Below are 18,732 nucleotides of genomic sequence, written 5' to 3' on the forward strand. Positions count from 1 at the left end.
AGAATCTCAAGCTCATTGTCCTCTATGCACTTTCTTCCTTGAACATAAAAAATGGATTCTTGTTCTACAGACCCATGAGAACTTAAAACAAGTTTTTTTGTTTGTTTTTTTTTTGCCTCTTTACAGGCGGCTTAGTCTGTGACAAAATAGCACCTCGTCGACAGCTAACTTAGGACAAGCAGCCTTTTTCTAGCAAAATGTATCGCTTTTTGTGGCTAAAAACATTCAAGCATTCTAGAGGACAGGAACCAGTCCGGCACTCAGTAGGAAGACTGAATCTCTTCCCGAAGCGCACACCGGGAGGACGGAAAGAGCGAGGTTTGTGGCGCGCGAGTGGCACGCCGGGGGGAGTGTGTGAGCACCTGGTAACAGTGTCTGCGGCATCCCTGGGGGACATGCAGCCTAATCCGGTTTGCCCTTGCGACGACGAGGAAAACGACCCGAGCGACGAGCCCTCGGCAGCCTCGTATTCGAGATATGAGAGGACTGCACATGCTGGGCAAGACCACCTCAGCTCCCTGTTGCAGGCACGGTTTGTCATATCGGCGGTGTCGTGGGAAGGCGAGATCAAAGGGATTTGACCCTCCGGAGTAATTTTTTAACAACGAGGAAGAGATCCCTGCACCCACAAGAATACCAACCGTTTCCTGAGCGACAAGAACGTGAAAACAAAGAGATCCGCCATTGTTTTAGAAGATTTTTTTTTTAAAAAAACAAGTTCTAGGCTTTGTTGTTTGATACACACTCGTGCACGCGAGTACGCACGCACAGATACGACTGCGTACCCTTTGACCTCCTGTTTCAACATCACGTGTTCTGTGGTCAAGCTGACTGTGTGGCGTGTGTTTAAAAATAGACACCAACAGTTAAATGCGGCATCCAGCATCAAAGATTTTCTTTACATATCAAAGCCGGTAATTCGTCGTTGATATTAGAAATAAACCCACGCAGATTCATCCAATAAAAGATGATCTAGGCTAAAACAGCCTCTGAAAGAGTCACGTCCCTTAGAAGAATTTTTTTTCGTGTTCGTGTCACGTACTAGTCACGTAATGCGCTTCACGTTACTCTTCTGTTGATGGTTATTGGCAACGGCGGAGTGCGGCTCAAACAGGTAAACAGCTTTAAGTATTCGAGAACCACCCTCGGCAGCTCCACGACAGATACTTGAATCAAGATCCCGACATCAGCAGTGGCGATGGCAAAGCTGGACAGGTCACAAACATCAGGTTTGTAACGTTTGTTACAAAGTACAATCTGTACAAGTCCCCTCCCAATACCGATCCTGCTTTACGGGTATAAAACGTGAGTTCTGATTGCCGATATAGAGAGAAAAATCTGGATATTTGGGAATAATTGCCTGATCTGGCACAGGAAACAAGACCAATGACTTTGTACAAAACATGGTTGTCACACTCGTATGACACCAGGAATCTCTACTTACAGTACAGTCAAGCAGTATATACTGGTCTGGTTTGGCATTGTAACTCAGAGAGACACTCTGTCGAAGAATGTCCTTCAAGGTATCTTGAGGGTGGTCGACCGAGTGGTGGCCAGAGGATCTGGCTCAAGAAGAAGTGGCCGTCCGGCGTGAGAGGCCTTGTCATTGTTGTGCATAGTCTGTGCTCTCCTCAGACACCGATGACAGTCAAGGGACGAGTGACTGTTGAATACTTCAGTAGTCTATTTAAGATCCTGTAGTGTGCTTACGATTCTGTAGTGTGTCGTGTTAAAGTTTTTAACACGTGTTTAACATAAAGGTTCTGCAGTGTGCATCATGTCAAGGTTGTATAATGTGCCCCACGAAAAGTTTTTGCCTGTAAATTAAAGCAGCAATTTAATTATCGTGTTAGTTTTAAAGCTTCCAAAATAAAAAAGATACTTAAGACGAAGAACAAATTAATAATGAAAACCATCAGTAAGCACACAGAAAAAAAAAATACCCATAAGTATAAACTTACTTTTTTTCTCGACTTCTCTCTCCAGTATTTAAACAGATGACCACGGTACCTGACCTACATGTTTATGCATCATTTAAAGTATTTTATATGATATGGACACGGGATTTTTAGTTATTGTGCAGAGAAACAATGGAACTCTCTCCCTTTCCATGTCCGCCACCTACCCACTATTGAATCCTTTACACGTGCTCCGAAAACTCACCTCTTCTGTAAATACTACTCTTAACAACTTTTCCCATAATGCTAGTCCTTTGTCACACTCTTTCTTGTGTAATATCATATTACTCTCAGCTCGTGTTCTTGTTATTTGGTTCCTCTTTGTGTTTTCTGTATTTGATTTTGTTTTTCGTTAGTACTGTTGTCTATTGTTTTACACTTCATGTGTTATTTATTTTCCTGTCCCTCGTATGCTGTCCATGTTTCGTTCTTGTTCTTAGGCGCCAAGAGCATGCTCCTTAGGAGTGTGAGTGTCCGCTTTACAAATTTTGCATTATTTTATTTTTATTATTATTATTATTATTATTATTATTATTATTATTATTATTATTATTATTATTATTATTATTCATGCTCATTATATTAGCATTTGAGACACTTATATTATAAACTTAAATTTCAATTCTAAGGTCTCATAAACTTTGGCATGAGACTGAAGAGCATATTTATTGGTCTTCAATCGTTGATGTGTGAGTTATATGTTTGAACCAGTTCTTAAAGATCGTATTTACTGTTTGCGGTTTTCTCTACCTGAAACTTTACCTGCAAGTAATAGCAGCAGATAGCAGAGGGGTTAGAGCGCTGTCGTCCAAACTGACAGGCTCACCGGTTCGATACCCGCGCAGCATACTTTACCCAGTCGACCCCGCTTGGGGAAATGGGTACCTATCTCCTAAAAGGGTTCGGGAAGGTAAGGCAGCTGCCCTTGAGAGAAAGATTTTGGCTCGTAGTATAAGTAATAAGTTATATATTTATAAGCTTAAATTAGTGTTAGGATAGATGAATGTATTTATGTACGTATGATGTACGTATGTGATAAGAATGCGTTGATTGAATTTCAATGTTGATGTATTTCAGTGTCCGGCTGCTCTGGGCTGCTTGCATGTTCGTGATTGTCACCAAGCGGTTCTGATCAGAGTAGGACAAGGAATGTCTAGAGTAAGAAAGTATATTGATGTCTCAACAACTAGACAGAGGTGAGAGCAACAATAAACAAACAAACATCCCTCAGAGTACAAGCCCAAGGGACGTGCACGGAAGGACACTCGGCACACTCAGATGGATAGGTGATGCAAAAGGACGGATACAGTGTAGAGAAGACAGGAAGAAGGTGTGTGTTGGGGGAGCAAACACCACGGCGATAATCAGTCTGTTGTTCTGCGGAGGATTAATGGCGCCACCTGAGGATTGAAGGGACGGTAATCGGGGCTCAGGTGAAGGCGAGAAGTTTGCTCTTGGACGAGACAAAGGGGGAAGAGGGAAACACGGCTAGGTGCGCTGTACCACTCAACCCATGACAATCAAGACTATTGAAAACAGGAGTAGATAATCCAGGTAACTCTTTTGCTCGCCATCTTTGCTTATCATGTTATTTACTCTCGGGATCAGGACTAAAATGCTTGATTTTAACAGCTGAATTAGAGAAGAGTGTTTGCGTGGCCAGCAAGCGAGCGTTAGAGAGATTGAGTGAACAAGACAAAAGAAAAAACACAAAGAGAGACAGACGGACAAACAAAATAAAAAAAGAGAACGAGACATCGAACAGAGAGAGACCAGAGGACAGTGTGCGAGCTCGTGCACACAAAGATGGCGCGAGACTGAGGAGGGGAAGCAGGGTAGAAGAATGCTTTGACGGAAAGGGATAGGGGGTGGGAAGAGGAATAAAGAGAGATGGAAAAATTTGAAACTTTCGAAAGGCTGTGGACATGGAAAGGCAAACCGGAATAGAATGGGGGAAGAAACGTTCAAACAAGCAAACAAACAAACAGACAAGCGGATTCACTCATTGCTGGCTCACAAGCCCAGAAGCTAGATGCCATTATAAACAATTATTCACTCTCAAATAAAATTTAGGAGGATCATTGCTGTGTTACCCATCACTGTCTCCCAGAATGAGAACCACGCGACAACTGTGGGATCCTGTGATGCAGTCTTTAACATCATTGTAGGGGGGAAAGAAAACAGGGTAGACTAATGAACCATTAATTAGCAGAGGTGTACACTCACATGAAACCTCAGCAGACCACGAATGTCTGTTAAAATACAACGACAATCTCAATAGCAAGACATTGATAACTTCCTACATTACACTTGCCGACATTATTTACTTGTTTCTTTCAAGCTCTTCGTGTTTGTTTGGCGGTATTGTTGTGAAAGATCAACAGGTTATCGTCTGTCCTAGTGTAAATATCGTCTCCGCCTCGTCTTCTTCCACAATCATTCGTTTCGTTTAAGAAAGAGAGATGTACTCACCAGCTGAAGAAGGAGGAGGATAACCGCCAGAGCGCGACTGACGTCAGCAGACATCTCCAAAGTTCTTGGCTTGCTCTTCTCTGGTGTCGGGACTTGCGGACGGTGCACTTCTAACGGATTTACTCCTCTTTTGTAGCTTTTTGTGTGTGAACATAGAATTTACTCAGCAGAGTTTTGAAGGAAATGCTTTATTTCAAGTTTCTTCCAATCACTGATAATTTCTCTGTGTTAGCCTCCAACGTCAAGCGATCCAGGTGCCAATGGCTTTTCCATTATGTGAGGAAAGAAATATTAACTGAATTAAATTTCCTATAATGTCATGAGAAGTTGTTGATACAAAGTTTCTTATCTTTGTTGGTTTCTGTTAAACAAAGTCGATAAAAACAGCTTCTAGATCTTTTTGTCCAATACAGTCAATGACAACACAAGAAATCTGTATTGTCTGGAGGAGTAGTTGAAGATGAAGAAAACTGTATAAAGAAATAAAATCAATTTTTCCACGAGTTGCTTTCTTAGTATTTTAACTGAACGATGTCCATTCACAGTTGTTTGAGAAATGTTTGAGTCTTGGTGAAGAAGGTTCCAAGTGGAAAGTGAAGAGCACGAAGGTGAGTCACGGCTGTATATTGAGCACCTTGCGACGAGGGGAGGTCTGACAGTGAAGAAGGGGAGTGACTGTCACCATGGAAGAGGCTTTGCATCACGAATCGGATGGGAGAATCGAAGTGACCCCTTCAGCCGCTTCTTCGAAAGTCTCGCAGCGCTCCCTTGCGGCGGACATTTTATGACGCAAAGCGATGAGCCAAGGGGAGACCACTCGCCGGACACGGACGGTCAGCCAGCCATACCCGTCTTCACGTGGCGGGGAGACAAGAGGAGATGCTCTCGAGTTGTCTGTCTCTGTGTGTATCTCTCAGAAACGGAGGCTCTGCACCCAAAATGCACCTCGCGTAGGTTTCCGCCACCTTCCGTCACTGTGCGTGCTCTCCCCTTTGTGTGGGGCCTGTCGCACAGCGGGCCAGCCGACCGGCAGGTATACAGGACAAAGCAGGGGCAAATGCTAATATTGTTCGTAGGGGGGATCGATTAGCCCCTTAACCAACTAGGGGGAGGGGAAAGCGCTTTCGGGACCTTACTGTTGACATCCTTTCGCTCAAATCTCTGATTTCGATTCCACGGCAGACCAGAAGGAGGCTCGCTAACACGTGACGTCACCACCGTTCGATCAAACTGTACTCAGTGGCTGGAATGCTTGCAGAAAGTCTACTCTGTTGACCGTGACAAAAAGAAACATGATTTTTTTTTCTTCCTTCTCCCAGGTGGATGACTCGAGAAAGAAGAGAAGGAATGAAAAAAATGTTTTCTTGTTCTTTTCTTGTCCACTCTACATGGGTAGTTCATCTGTATTCTCCGTGTGTTGCTTATCACCTTCTTGTACCTGTTACTTTTCGCTGCTCACCTTTTTTCGCACTTCCTGCACACCGGTCATTTACACTGCTCGTGTTTGTGAAGACATGTTTATTTTTGAAAAGCCCCTGAGCTTGTCACTCTTTCATTTAATTTTTAGCATGTGGGTTTTAATTTTTTTATTTGTTTGCTTGGTTTCTTTGTTTTGGGTTTGTTTTTTCTTTTTTTGGTTTAGTTTTCTTTGGTCTTGTTTTCCTTTTGATTTCTTTGGCAGAGATCAGTAAAATTACGTGTATCTGAAAAAATGATTTGTAGAATGAGCAAGTGCAAAACACTTGGCTTCATTGAGCTACTGAAACGAAGACCAATGTAGTGGTTAATTAGTTCATTTATTTGATGATCTCTGACAGACATCAAAAGTAGGACTGGATGTGTGCAGTGTGTATGGTGTGTTGATAAAGTGTGGTAATATGTGTGTGTACAAAATAAATGTTGACAAAGTGATAAGTTTCCCTTGTCTGTAAGAATTCCTCATTAGTGACGATGGATGACTTTCTAAAACTTAATTACTAAATTAAATATTAAATACATATTTAAATATTAAATAATAATCCAGTGCTCTGTGAATCATCTGTATCTGTATTAGTAGAAAACTGCCATCTGTTGCAACGCATAAAAATAAACTGCATCTTATTACTGCTTCTTTATGACTAAAACACTGCATCTTTCTTTTGCTTCTCTATGAGCTAGAAGATGACATTATAGAAGTGTTTTTGAGTTCAGAACGGTTAAAAAGCAAATCATATTTGCTAGTTCTCTAGTTTTTAGTAGAAAACTGAATTTTACAATTGTTTCTCTTTGAGAAGAAAACGCATCGTTGCCACTGATTCTCTATGAAGCTTTGCGGAAAATTATGTATTCATGTGACCCTCCCATCAATTGTCGGCTTGACCTCTTGCGGTTTTGATGCCCATTCATTCTGATGTGTGCAGTATCTGAACCTCATCTGCTCTTAGTACTAAAAAATGATCAAAACAATGTAAGAAAAAGTATTATCTATTGTTTCTCTACAGGTAGAAAACTTGGTCTTTCTACTGATTCTCCATGAATAAAAAAAACATGCCATAGCTGCCTCTATGGGAATGGAAAACGGAATCTCTTGGATCCAGCTCAGTGAGTGGAAAAGTATATCCCTTGACTGGAGAAGTACAGCTTGTCTATGAGTAAGAAGATGTATGTTACTGCTGCTTCCCTATTAGCATCCGATACCCGATACCCTGTGTTAATATGTTGTCTCCTCTCAGTGCTGACAGTTAGTAGTCATCAACGATGTGAACCGCTTCCGTGATTTGCTTTCATCTTGTGGCACTCGGGTCAGTCGACTGCTTCTAAGGTATCATAGAATAAATATTAAGAGCAACCGACTGATGCATTTTTCAGTTGAGTAAAATAGTAACACATAATTAAAAACACTCGGGTAATGCCCTCGACAGTGGGTTCGACCCTTTCTTAGACTGAGACTGAGTTGTTCAAGGAAGCTATAGGGAAGGTGTTAACATAATTTTACAAATGTTAGGGTTAGAAAACATTTGTTATTCTTATTAGTAAGGTGGTTGCTCTTAAGAAGAGTCGTTTGATATCTTCGTCTGCTCATTGTGTGTAATCAAACTCGCTTCTCTGTCTACACAAGAGTGTTTAATAGGATGGAGTAAGTGCTCGGCGGAAGCCACACTCGAGCCTGCACACCTGAGTCTAAATAGCCTGGAAACAGACTTAATTTAAGGTGTTAATGAAGAAGCACACCGTCTTTCAATCGTACCTCAGGTCTTCCCTTTGGAGGTATGGAACACGAGGCCGACAGTCTCATCATGGATGCCAAGACCAACGCTTAGCCTCTTGTGAAATTCTCCGCTGTTAGTCTCGGCGAACCTTAACAATGAATGTGAATAAACCGGAAGCTTTGTACAAACCTGCCTCCTTTTAGTAGTTAACTGGAAAATAATCGTATGCCAGCAGTCCAGTAATACAAGTTCGTGGTCTGATAACCAGTGTCTTTCCCTTTCTTGCCTGTAATACTCTCTCTTGTCTTGTCCCACTCAGTCTTTTTTTCTCTTTCTCTTATTTTCTCGCTCTCTTTCTCTGTCTCTGTTCTCTAATTTTCTCTTTCTTGCTCTCACTCTCATTTTTCTCGCTAACTTTTCCTTTTTCTTGTATTTTGTCTCTTCTTTTCTTTCTCTTTCTTTCTCACTCTATCCTTTTTCTTTCTTTTTTCCTCATTTTCGTTTTTCTAATTTGTCTATCTTTCCCTTTCATATTCTTTCTTCTTCGTCCGCTTTTTCCCCACCGTCCGTGCACAATGACATCTTTACTTTTTTTTTTTTTAAAGAAGGAAAATGTGTAGTGTAGAGAATCCAGAAACTTATCCAGTTGAGTTACACAGATAGCTTACACTGCCATAGCAACAATGTGGAAGCATTTCAGTGGTACAGTTCCCCTGAGGTGCAGTATTGAGGTTTCTGTGAAGATACCCTTTCCCCTTCAAACTAACTTTCAAGAGAGTTTTCAGTCATCATAAAAGACTAACCAAAACAGTAGTATTTCTTCCATATACAGAAGATTTTGAGCATTACAATCATTCTTTTGACAGACAGACAAGAAGGATTTTGTTTCATCTCACATCTCAGTACACTGGTAAGTAAATGGATGGATGATGGATGGATGGATGGATGATGGATGGATGGATGGATGGATGGATGGATGGATGGATGAATGCTGTAAATTCTTGCGTGTAGTTCAGACACCACGTCTCCAAAGCTTGTTCTACAGACGGTGAATGCCCGAGAATCGCAAAGAGAACTGCTGTTGCACAAGGCGGAAAGGAAGTAATGAGGCCAGACCACTGACCATCAGTGCTGGTCTCCCTTGTGGACAGAGGGCCATCTGCTGGACAATGAGCTGATTACATAGGCGTCGTCTCTGGACTGAAGCAGCACAATGGTGTCATTCTCTTTTTCGACATTTCTCTCTCACACTTTCTCTCTCTCATCCTATCTTCCAACATTCAAATGTTGTCTCACTGGACACAGTTAGCACTTCTGGAATAAAAGCATTTGTGGAGCTAATATATACACGTTGCTTATAATGGGGAATCACTCACAATTAATGTTTTTCTTGTTGGTAAAAATGAAAAATTCCAGCACGGACTTATATCGTTGGACTGCTTGCATACAAATTTTCCTGAGTTAACTTCTAGAACGAGGCCAAAACCACAAATTCGCTTTCCAGATAAACTATCAACATCAAGAAGAAGAGCAGGCGATGCAAACTCATGTTGACAGAGGTACAAAAGCTGAAGCTTTGTGGTTTGTTGTGTTTCATTTTATTGGCCAAATCGTGGGAAGTGAAGGTCGAGTACGTTTGAGAAAAGAAGAAAGAAAGACAAAGCAAGGTACACATTTATTACAAGTCTATTGGCGACTTTAAGAATTTTTGCGGTTCCAGATACTAAGCTATTAAATGGTTTTACCGAGAACTGACAGAACTTGGCAAGCGACCAATGGTTGGTCTCGGTAGACAGCCAGCAGTCCAAGACATATGTCCGTGGTTCGAAAGTGGACGGTGGACGGAAAACTGCGATAATGGCCAAAACTTTTGTGGTAGTAGGTCTTCGTAGAGGAATCTCATGATGAAAATGGGTTTAAGCAACAGTTAGTGTAGCGCGTGGATGCATTATTCACACACAAAACGTTTATGAATCAATCAGGTTTGGGAATAAGGTACACAACGACAATCAATGTCGGCAATCCTTGCAGGGCTCCTGCCAATATTTTCTTCGCTGCACTTCATTGACAAATTCCTCACCAACTTACAAAATATTCGAGTGCACACAGGTGTGAATAGTGATGCTTTGCACCCGGCTGAGATTTTGAACGAAGGGTTTTAGTGATGCCCGTGTTTGTCATCTTTTAAGTAACCTAGGCAAAGACAAAAGCTCGCGCATGCGCGAGGAGTATAGTACAAAAGCATTGTTGTAGCAGAGAAGAAGAAAGGAATTGAAATGCCGAAAACAGTTTGCGTACCGGGAGTGATGTCCTTTAGTCTAAACTGATTCACACGTTTCTCTGCATTTTCCCTACTTTAGGAAAATGTATGCACGATCGCAAGCACGTGAAGCACAGACAAGTCACACAAGGATACGCCAGAGTAACGTACACAGCCACGCACACACACTCTCTCTCCCTCAAACATACACACACACGCACGCACTTTGCTCATATACTTTCTCACTCTCTCACCGACACACACTCTCTCCATCGAACATATGCACACACACACACCGCACATGCATATTCTCACTCTCACACACACACCCTCTCACACACTCACACTCTCTTTCTCTCGCACACACATGCACACGTGCACACACACACACACACAGACACACCTGTACGGGTGTACGAGAGAGAGAGCCTCTCAAATCCCACCCTCGCAAACAACAACCATCGGCAAAAAGTGGCGGCAGCGGGTCAAACATTTGCCCGAAGGAGAGGGAGGGAATGAGAGGTCTACATCTGGTGAAAGCAATCAGCGCAGGGTTGCACCAAGGCACACTATCCGGCCCCTTGCTGTTTGCGAGGCGGGCTGTGTGGTCACGTGTGATGATCATCTGTTGGATCAGACGACTCTACCTTCAAATAATGAGACTCGCGGCAACACATGAAGGAATCCGTGAGGCTTGCCAGATGTCTTCATAATCTGTCCAGTGCGTAAACAAGACAACATTAGCCTTATTACATCGTCCGTGGTTTCTGATCGCTAGCTGTAATCTTTTCTTTGACAGTTCGCGACAGAATCTTCTCGAAAAGCAGCATCATTGCAAAAAAAATAATAATTAACAAATAAATAAATAATCTGCAACTGGTTCTAAAGAATGATGAATACTAGCTTGCGTTTATACTAATGAGCTCTGCAGTGAAACGTATGTATGACCCTATATGCGAAAGTCACCTTTTTAGCGGTTTGTTTAGCAACCTTTCTCCCTTAGTAATTACTTTTCTTACCAACAACAGAAAGGCCTCATTCGTATAAATTTGTATTTTATTTGGATTTATGTGTATTAATTAATCTAAGAAAGTGGTATGAGTAATAATGTGCCCGAGTCAAATGAATATAGCATAGCAGGCGTTCTCTTGCTAAAAAACGAAATCTCATTAATACTCTGGAAAGTTTGAGTGGTTTATAATTTAGAGTTTAATGTGTTTTTCCTAGTAACACAGCCAACCAGTTTAACGTAGCAGATTTTATGTATATAGTTACTTCGTGTGACGTCACAGCCGGTTTTGTCCACGCTGTCTCGGTGGGCATGTAATGGCCAGAAGGTGGAGCAATACATCAGGCTCATCAGAAGATCTTCATTTATCGTACTGTAGTAGCGAAGGCGAGTGCGAAAGCCTGTTCTCTAGCCTTGAAAGCAGTAAACCTTCCCTGGTTGAACCTGAGGACTGTGAAGGTTCAAACCCCAAACACAATATGCTCAGGCAGCAGACGACGAAGAACGACTTTGCAGTACCACATGGTAAGCATCGTTGATGTTTGTCAAATTTTGCAACCTGCAGGTGACCATTACAGTTTATGTTTTCCGCTTACGTACCTACTGTCGATCATAGAAGCCTCAAGTGGGAAAATGTTACCACTGGGACTGATTTGCACGTTTATATGCAAAATTTTGAAGACAATGGAAAGGTAGAGATATATCTTCGGGAACGCTTTTACAGATATTCCTTATCATTTACTCATTTACTGTGTGCATATTAAGAGCAACATATAGTGTCGCAGGTCACATCTATAAAATATTTATCAAAATAACTTCAGGTGTTCCTGCAGCTACTCAGTGCTGTTGGACGAGAAAAAGCTTGCTTCTGTATGGCAGGCACGGACCCTGAGGGAAGACTTTGGCGATACCTCAGAACCTCTTTCTTCTTCAGCATGTACGTCACCGGGTGACATTCAGGAGCAAAGTGACGTTCGCATTCGATTGGAGCGTTGATTGTCAGCTCTACCCACATAAACGAAGTTTATACATCGTCTTCTTAACGATGAATCCTTTGGGAACCTATGCACACTTATACCGTCCCTGTTTCCCTGTGCATTCAACAATGACATTAGTTTTCATGTCTGCTCTTTGGATTTCGAGATTCAATATTTTCTGCACAACTTGCATCAGTGGCTAGCATGGTTCCACCAGTAGTGACGTCACACACTGCTTGGGGCCCAAACGGAGATTTCAACCGGCGAGGAAATCCTTTTTATTTCATTTCTCGAGGCTTGAATAAAGTGATATCTTTTCGAATGTAGTGTGCAAAAAGGTTTTTGTTTGTGATCTTTTTGTGGCAAGTGTATCCGTAGGCTAGTGTGGATAGTCATGCCACTTTTTGTCAAGGATCAGTTCTCTCGTCTTCCACCCCTCAAAGCAAAAATAAAGAAATAAATAAAACCACATCTGACACCCGAGGAAGATTTTGGAAGTCCTCCAAACCTTGTGGACAGCGTGTATAACACTTCTTCTCCCCTCATCCCACTCCTTCACCTTTAGCAGTCCTTGACCTACAGTAGACCTGTGCGTCACTGATTGACCTCGCCAAACGTGTCAGGTAAGAATCAAAGACTTCGAGAATCTTTGCACTTCTTTTGTCTGTTCTTTTCGCTGCTCTGTAGCGTCTTCTCTGCTATGTGTTCTTTTCTCTTGCCTTCTGCCATCTCAGTTTGAACTCCACAGCAGTTAAACGAATTAAATGATTGCCGTGTGGACAGTGCTGCGTGGAACAACAGAGGAGCGGAAACCCTCGGGTTGGCTTCGTAAAATATGTAGCTTTGCGTGCCCAGTCTCTGGCTTTGATTTGAAAAAAACTGTAAGACAACTGTCTGTATGGCCTGATCGTGGGAATAGCATTTGTTTGTTTGTTTCTGTTTTGTTTGTTGGTTTTTTTCTTTGGTTTAGCAACCTGCCTGTCACTAAAATCACAACAAGAGAAGAAAAACTTTGGGATCGTCATACCCCTGACTTGTCATGAAGGGTTGGTTGTAACGGGTAGAGTAGAGTAGGGGGAGTACAGACATTCAGGTGTATACTAGAAGCCTGACAACATACCTTTCTGAAACTCCCAGCATTCTCTGTTTTTATGTTACATAACGAAGGTAGGCTTTCCGCCCTTGACAGTCATCAAAAAGCGATCTCTGAGAAAACATTGATGTGAGTCGTAAATATTATCCCGTCTTGTCACACCTATTTCTATACTGATTATTGTTTCCGATATAATCTGGTGTATTGTTGTTTATTTGACTTGTCTGGCTGTTGTTTAATTGTCTCGAGTTGATTTTCTTTTTTCGTTATCTGTTTTTTTTTAATTTCTATTTTTAAATTTGTCTTTTAATTTTTGATTCTAGATAAGGTATTAGGTATTTCTATATGCACAGATTATTATTATTATTATTCCTTCTCTTTCTCCCTTTTTGTTTTCCTAATCAATGTGAGATCCCAAGCATGAAAATGAGATATTTGCTGTTCATAGTGGACTTCCAGTCCCTCAACTCCCAACCGCGACATCCTCTGCCTGTCGTCAATGTCAAGATCATAGCAAGGAAACACAAACAGAAGACCGACCCTCCGGAGAGTCCGATTCCATTCCCTTTCTCTCATTCCTCAGGCATCTTTTTTTCACACCCAATGAGGTCTCCTGCAGGGTCAGCTCGCGGAACGCGGCCAGGCTTCTCGGTCAGCTGACGTGCGGCCAGTGTCAAGCCCAAGCAGGTTGCAGGTAAACAAGCAGGTGTCTCGCTCGCTGCGTCCTGCGCTGCCATCTTTGTCGCCATCGTCGAGTGGTCCGCAACCTGTCCGAGCCTTGGGAGGGGGCCAGTGGCGCGGAGGAGCGAGGTGTGGAGGGGCTGGGCTGACCTTGAACGCGTGAACATAAGCTGGTGCCTGCGTCATCACCTCAGGGCCGCCCTCGGCATTGTCCTCAGGTTTGGCGAGCTTTTGTCGATTAAATCGAAGGATTTCCGCTTGACACATAACCGTCGGTCTACAGGGAAGACGACGATGCTGGTCGCTGGGGCCCCCTACTTCCACATTCGGTTGGGAAGATTTCGGATGCCAGACGCAAGTGCCGAAAGGACTGCCGAAGTTTCAGTTAGCCCAGAGAATAGAAAGACATGCAAAAGAAACAGAAAAGAAAGAAAGCGAATACACAGTTTGAAAACGGAATTTAGAATTTCAATGTCTTTCAACAGTTTAGCATTTTAAGATCTCTTTGAAAATGTAAATATCGTAGCATACCGTAGAATCTTGTATTCGGGAGATACATTTCTGCCCACTTCCTCTGCTACATGCACCAACCCCTAATTCCGTGATCCCTCTGCCTCCTCTCCTCTCTCATTCTGTTTGTCTTTGTCTTTCTGTATTTCTTTTCGTATATTTCTTTGTCTCTCTTTTTCTTCCTGGTCTTTCTTTGTCCATCTATCTTAATTATTCTGCCTCTTTTATCTTTCTGTCTAAAGCTTTTTTCTTGTTTTAGTTTGTCTTTATCTCTTTCTGTCTTTCTCTTTTTCTCACTTCCTGTATCGCGAGCGTGTGCATGTATATAACAGTTTTGCTCCAAAGGTCATGGTGAACAGGTATAGCACAACAGGACGATTCAAATACGAACTGCAAATCCTTCGTTGTTCTCAATTTGCTTCGTGACGGGAAACGAGGACTGAACTTGCTGACACAGAAAAAAGAACCAAGTGGATATTGTTCCGAATACCAAGGACTATGTTTGGAGAAGAACAAGTATTCACTACAGACCGAAAAAAAAAATGAATGATTGCAAACACCTTCAGGGTTACCTCATCTTCCGATCTTTTTTGGTCAAAAATCATCTTCATTGCGATGAGAAAATCTTACCTGCACACACTGCTGTTCTGGATTGAGAATGGTAGATTGTTCACACCAGCAGACGGATTTATATATATATGTGTTTTAGAAAAGATCCAAAATGCCCACGAGAAATAAGGATTCAGAGACTGATTAGTGATTTCGACTGTGGAGTCAAGTGTAGCTAGTTCAAAGGTCGGCTGTAACTGGAATTACCCCTGTCCTTACTCCTACTAATCAACTATCTGCTGAGAAGAAATATATACCTGATGATATTTCAATAAGGTAAAGGCAGCCTTTACCTCCAGGTTTGTCACAGGTAGTCCTGTCCTTGTCGACCTCCCTGAGAACCAAAACAGTACATTCATCATCCTACTTTCAGTTCTCTGCAGGGTCTCTTCACTCACCCTCCAACCTCATGTTCCCCAACACCCCATCCTCCCCCTCCAGCTCCCACAGAACTATGCAAGTCCATAATGCTTGTGTCAGGTCCTCCTCGTAATGCAATCGAAAAGCACGCAGCAATCATAAGCCTAAACTATATTTGTGGGATGAGACGGGGGATCAACAGACACGGGCACCAAAGAGACGGGGGGACGGGACAGGGGGACAGACAGGTGGTTGCTGCTGCACGTGCCGCGAAACTTGCTGACACGTCAGCACTCAAGGCCTCCTTTTGTGTCTCGGGATCCATACTTGTAGAATGGATTCTGGTGCGCCTTTGCACACACAGCGATATGCTGGTGGTCTGGCTTGTCGAAGACGAGGAGCTGTGCACGCAACACGCACACAAACACACTCTCACATGCAAAGACAAACACATTGAAAATTCCTTCATATCATCGACAGTCTGGTCCGGCACGCACAAACACAAACACTGGTCCTTGTCAACGTCACGTGATAAAAAGCGCGTTCTGACGAGATTTGCTGCAAAAACTATGCATGGTGTTCTTCGATAAACCTTCATTCATACCAGCCTCCCTTGTCCTACCCCATTCCCACCCAAACAATTCTACAGACACAGTTATAGGGTAATGAGATGTTTTATTTGTAACTGAAGATAAAAAATAATAAACACGTTTTTTCATAAAAACAAATGATTGTGGAATTCCATGACGCATGAAACAACGGAAAAAATGAAATGCTTAGCGCGCACACATCACTAACCAACCATCCAAGGGTCTGAGACAACTTCTAACACTTTGCTGCAAAATCGGGAGGTTGAAGTAGTGGACATTGTTATCTAACATCTTGATTCGAGACAGGTGTGTTGGAGCTAACCTGTATGAGCAGCCAGCGAGATTGTCCGGAACTGTCGTCTGCTCTTCCTTGGCCTCTGATGTACGTAGCAACAGTAACATCACAAATGACATAAGGGTCAAGGTAATAAACCATGTAAGAGAGTTTCAAACACGAAAAGAAAATTTGTTCAGTGGATGTGGGTGGCAAATCTGAACGATTTGACTTCCAGGGTCAGAAAAGTTCAAAGAGTTCACAATGGAAGTCGCGAAAGACGTTATGTAGCAAACTGAACATGAAAGCTGATATTTTGTCATGTGTCCTCTAACCTTTTCAAGTTGTTATTGAAGTTAGAGACCTCACTTTTCTCGGAGCCAGCTTTATGTGAGGATGGTGCCCATTTGCTCTGCCTCGCTGCAACCCTCTATAGATTCAGGTACCCATTCCCGACAGCGGGGTTGACATGGGAATGTTTGCTGCGCCACAGGGGTATCGAACCGGTGAACCTCTCGGTGCGGACACAAGCGCTATAAACACTCGGCTATCTTAATCTTAATCTCTTAATCTGCCAATTAATTCCTGTAAGTCAGTCTTCAATCGGGTTCCTACACAGCCACTATTGTCTCTCTTCGTGAACTTGATGTACAAAAGAGATCTTACCAGACAGCTTCATCCTGTTCCTCTGCAATTTGCGTGCGTAAAATAAACAGAAAGAAAATTTAAAATTCTGTGACTTCTAAGCCATTAGCGTCTGATATATACAGTATTTTTTGTTTCAAACTTTGGCACTAAACACACATCACTTTAACAGTGAAATACCCATTGTTCGTCAACATTAAAAAAATGACTTACAATGATATAGAAGAACAAATACAACGAACAAATGTATCAATATAATATATGTTTATAGTCTCAATGAGGATATGTGACATTTAGGGAAAAGGTTTGGTGACAGAAAGTGACGCACCCGAGGAAGACCATTCAAAGGAGAATTAAGATAACAGACGAAGGTCATTCAAAAGAAAATACTAATGATGAATGATTGTTTTGAAGGTTAAGGATAAAAAACTTTTCAAGTGAATGTCAAAGAAGAAAAATTTATTTTTCCGCATAAAAAAGGTGCGATGCTAAAGTAGTTGCTTTTCGTTCAGTTCTGTCTCCTGCGATGTTTTCTTTTACACTGGCGAATGATAAAGTTTGTACAGGCGTTTTAAAACACCAACACAACAATGTTCCCGTTCTTTCATGTCAGATATATGGAATTCTTCGCCCACTAAAGTAGTCTGACAACCCAAAACAAAATATTTCAAGTAAATTAGATGCTAGACATATTTATGCGAAGGACTGTTCACTCGGTGCTGTGGCCTGTCCACTCACATCTCCACCTCCACCCTTCCACCTCTGGCAGCAAACAGAGGCAGGGTGCTTATTTTTTTATTCTGGGCTAAGATGAAAGAAATTTTGTTTGCCGGAATTTTCTCCCTTAACTTAAAAACTCGTTGCTCGATTTTCAAACGACACTGCTGACGTCAGTCAATAACTCGCATGCTGCCGCCTGCTACATGTCGTTCCACTGCCAAACTTTCTTTTTAGTTAAATGCTAGAGTCGGAGATAAACAAATATAGCATCAGGACACACGGGCTTTTAATGTATGTTGGTTGATCAAGCAGACAGCAAAGCCAGAGGGAGCCTGGAGAAGTGACTCATCCTTCAGGCTAAGGGACGCAACTCATACTTTCTACCACATGGGTAAAGTATTCTCCCTTTAATCGATTGAGATTTATGTTTTAAAAAAGTACAACGGTTCAAGAATAAAATAATATGTACAGCAATTAAAATTATATAGTTAAAGAATTTAAGTTTCTACAAACAGACTTATAATTGATCAATTTTAAAATTTATCGAATGATGGTCAAGCGCATTTGCGCGTATGGATGGTCTGATGACAGATGTAGACAATCGTTCTCCTGGCCTAGACAAGTACACACCAACATAAATTGCAGACTTAGCGCTAGCGTATGACTAGTTCCACATGCCCAGAAAGGCTTGGATGTAGAGATCTTTGCCTCATCAGCAAATGTTCTTATACACAAGAAGCAGCAAAACAAATAAACTTGCACTACTTCACCGGAAAGCATTAAGGACACAGAGGACAAGATGCGGTTCCACAGAACTTCATAGTACACGTGTCGCACACTCTGTTACAGAGTACCGCTCTATCCTTGGCATTTTATTTTATTAGGTGGTTTTGCTCCACACGTTTTCGGCACTTCCAAGACTGCATTGTAAAGGGGATTCCAGAGATGTAAAGACAGCCAGAGATGCAGTCTTAAGTGAGAATGATAGAAGCCGGCGTAGTTTAGCCTTCTTTACTTTCTGCCTCAAGAATCTGGATAACGAGTGACAAGCGTATGAAATGGAGTGATAAAAAGATGACTTGTGTGCACCTGCGTATGTGACGTTAACGTGAGTATGCATTGTGTGTACGCACGCGCTTTATAGTGTTAGTGTGAGTGTTCGAGTATCTCAGTGCACGTGTGTATGAGTGTTGTGTACGGGCGTAAATGCAAACTACAGAGTGTATGTACACTTGCGTATGTGACATCAACGTGAGCGTAAAGTGTGTGTGTGTGTGTTCGAGCATTTTGAGTGCACGCATGTATGCCTGCGTGTAAGCCAAAGTGTGTGCGTGTGTACGCGAGTAAGTCACTTTTCTACACACTCCCCAATACCAAATGATTAAA

The sequence above is a fragment of the Pomacea canaliculata genome, linkage group LG13, assembly GCF_003073045.1.
Source record: "Pomacea canaliculata isolate SZHN2017 linkage group LG13, ASM307304v1, whole genome shotgun sequence".
Taxonomy (NCBI): Eukaryota; Metazoa; Mollusca; class Gastropoda; order Architaenioglossa; family Ampullariidae; genus Pomacea; species Pomacea canaliculata.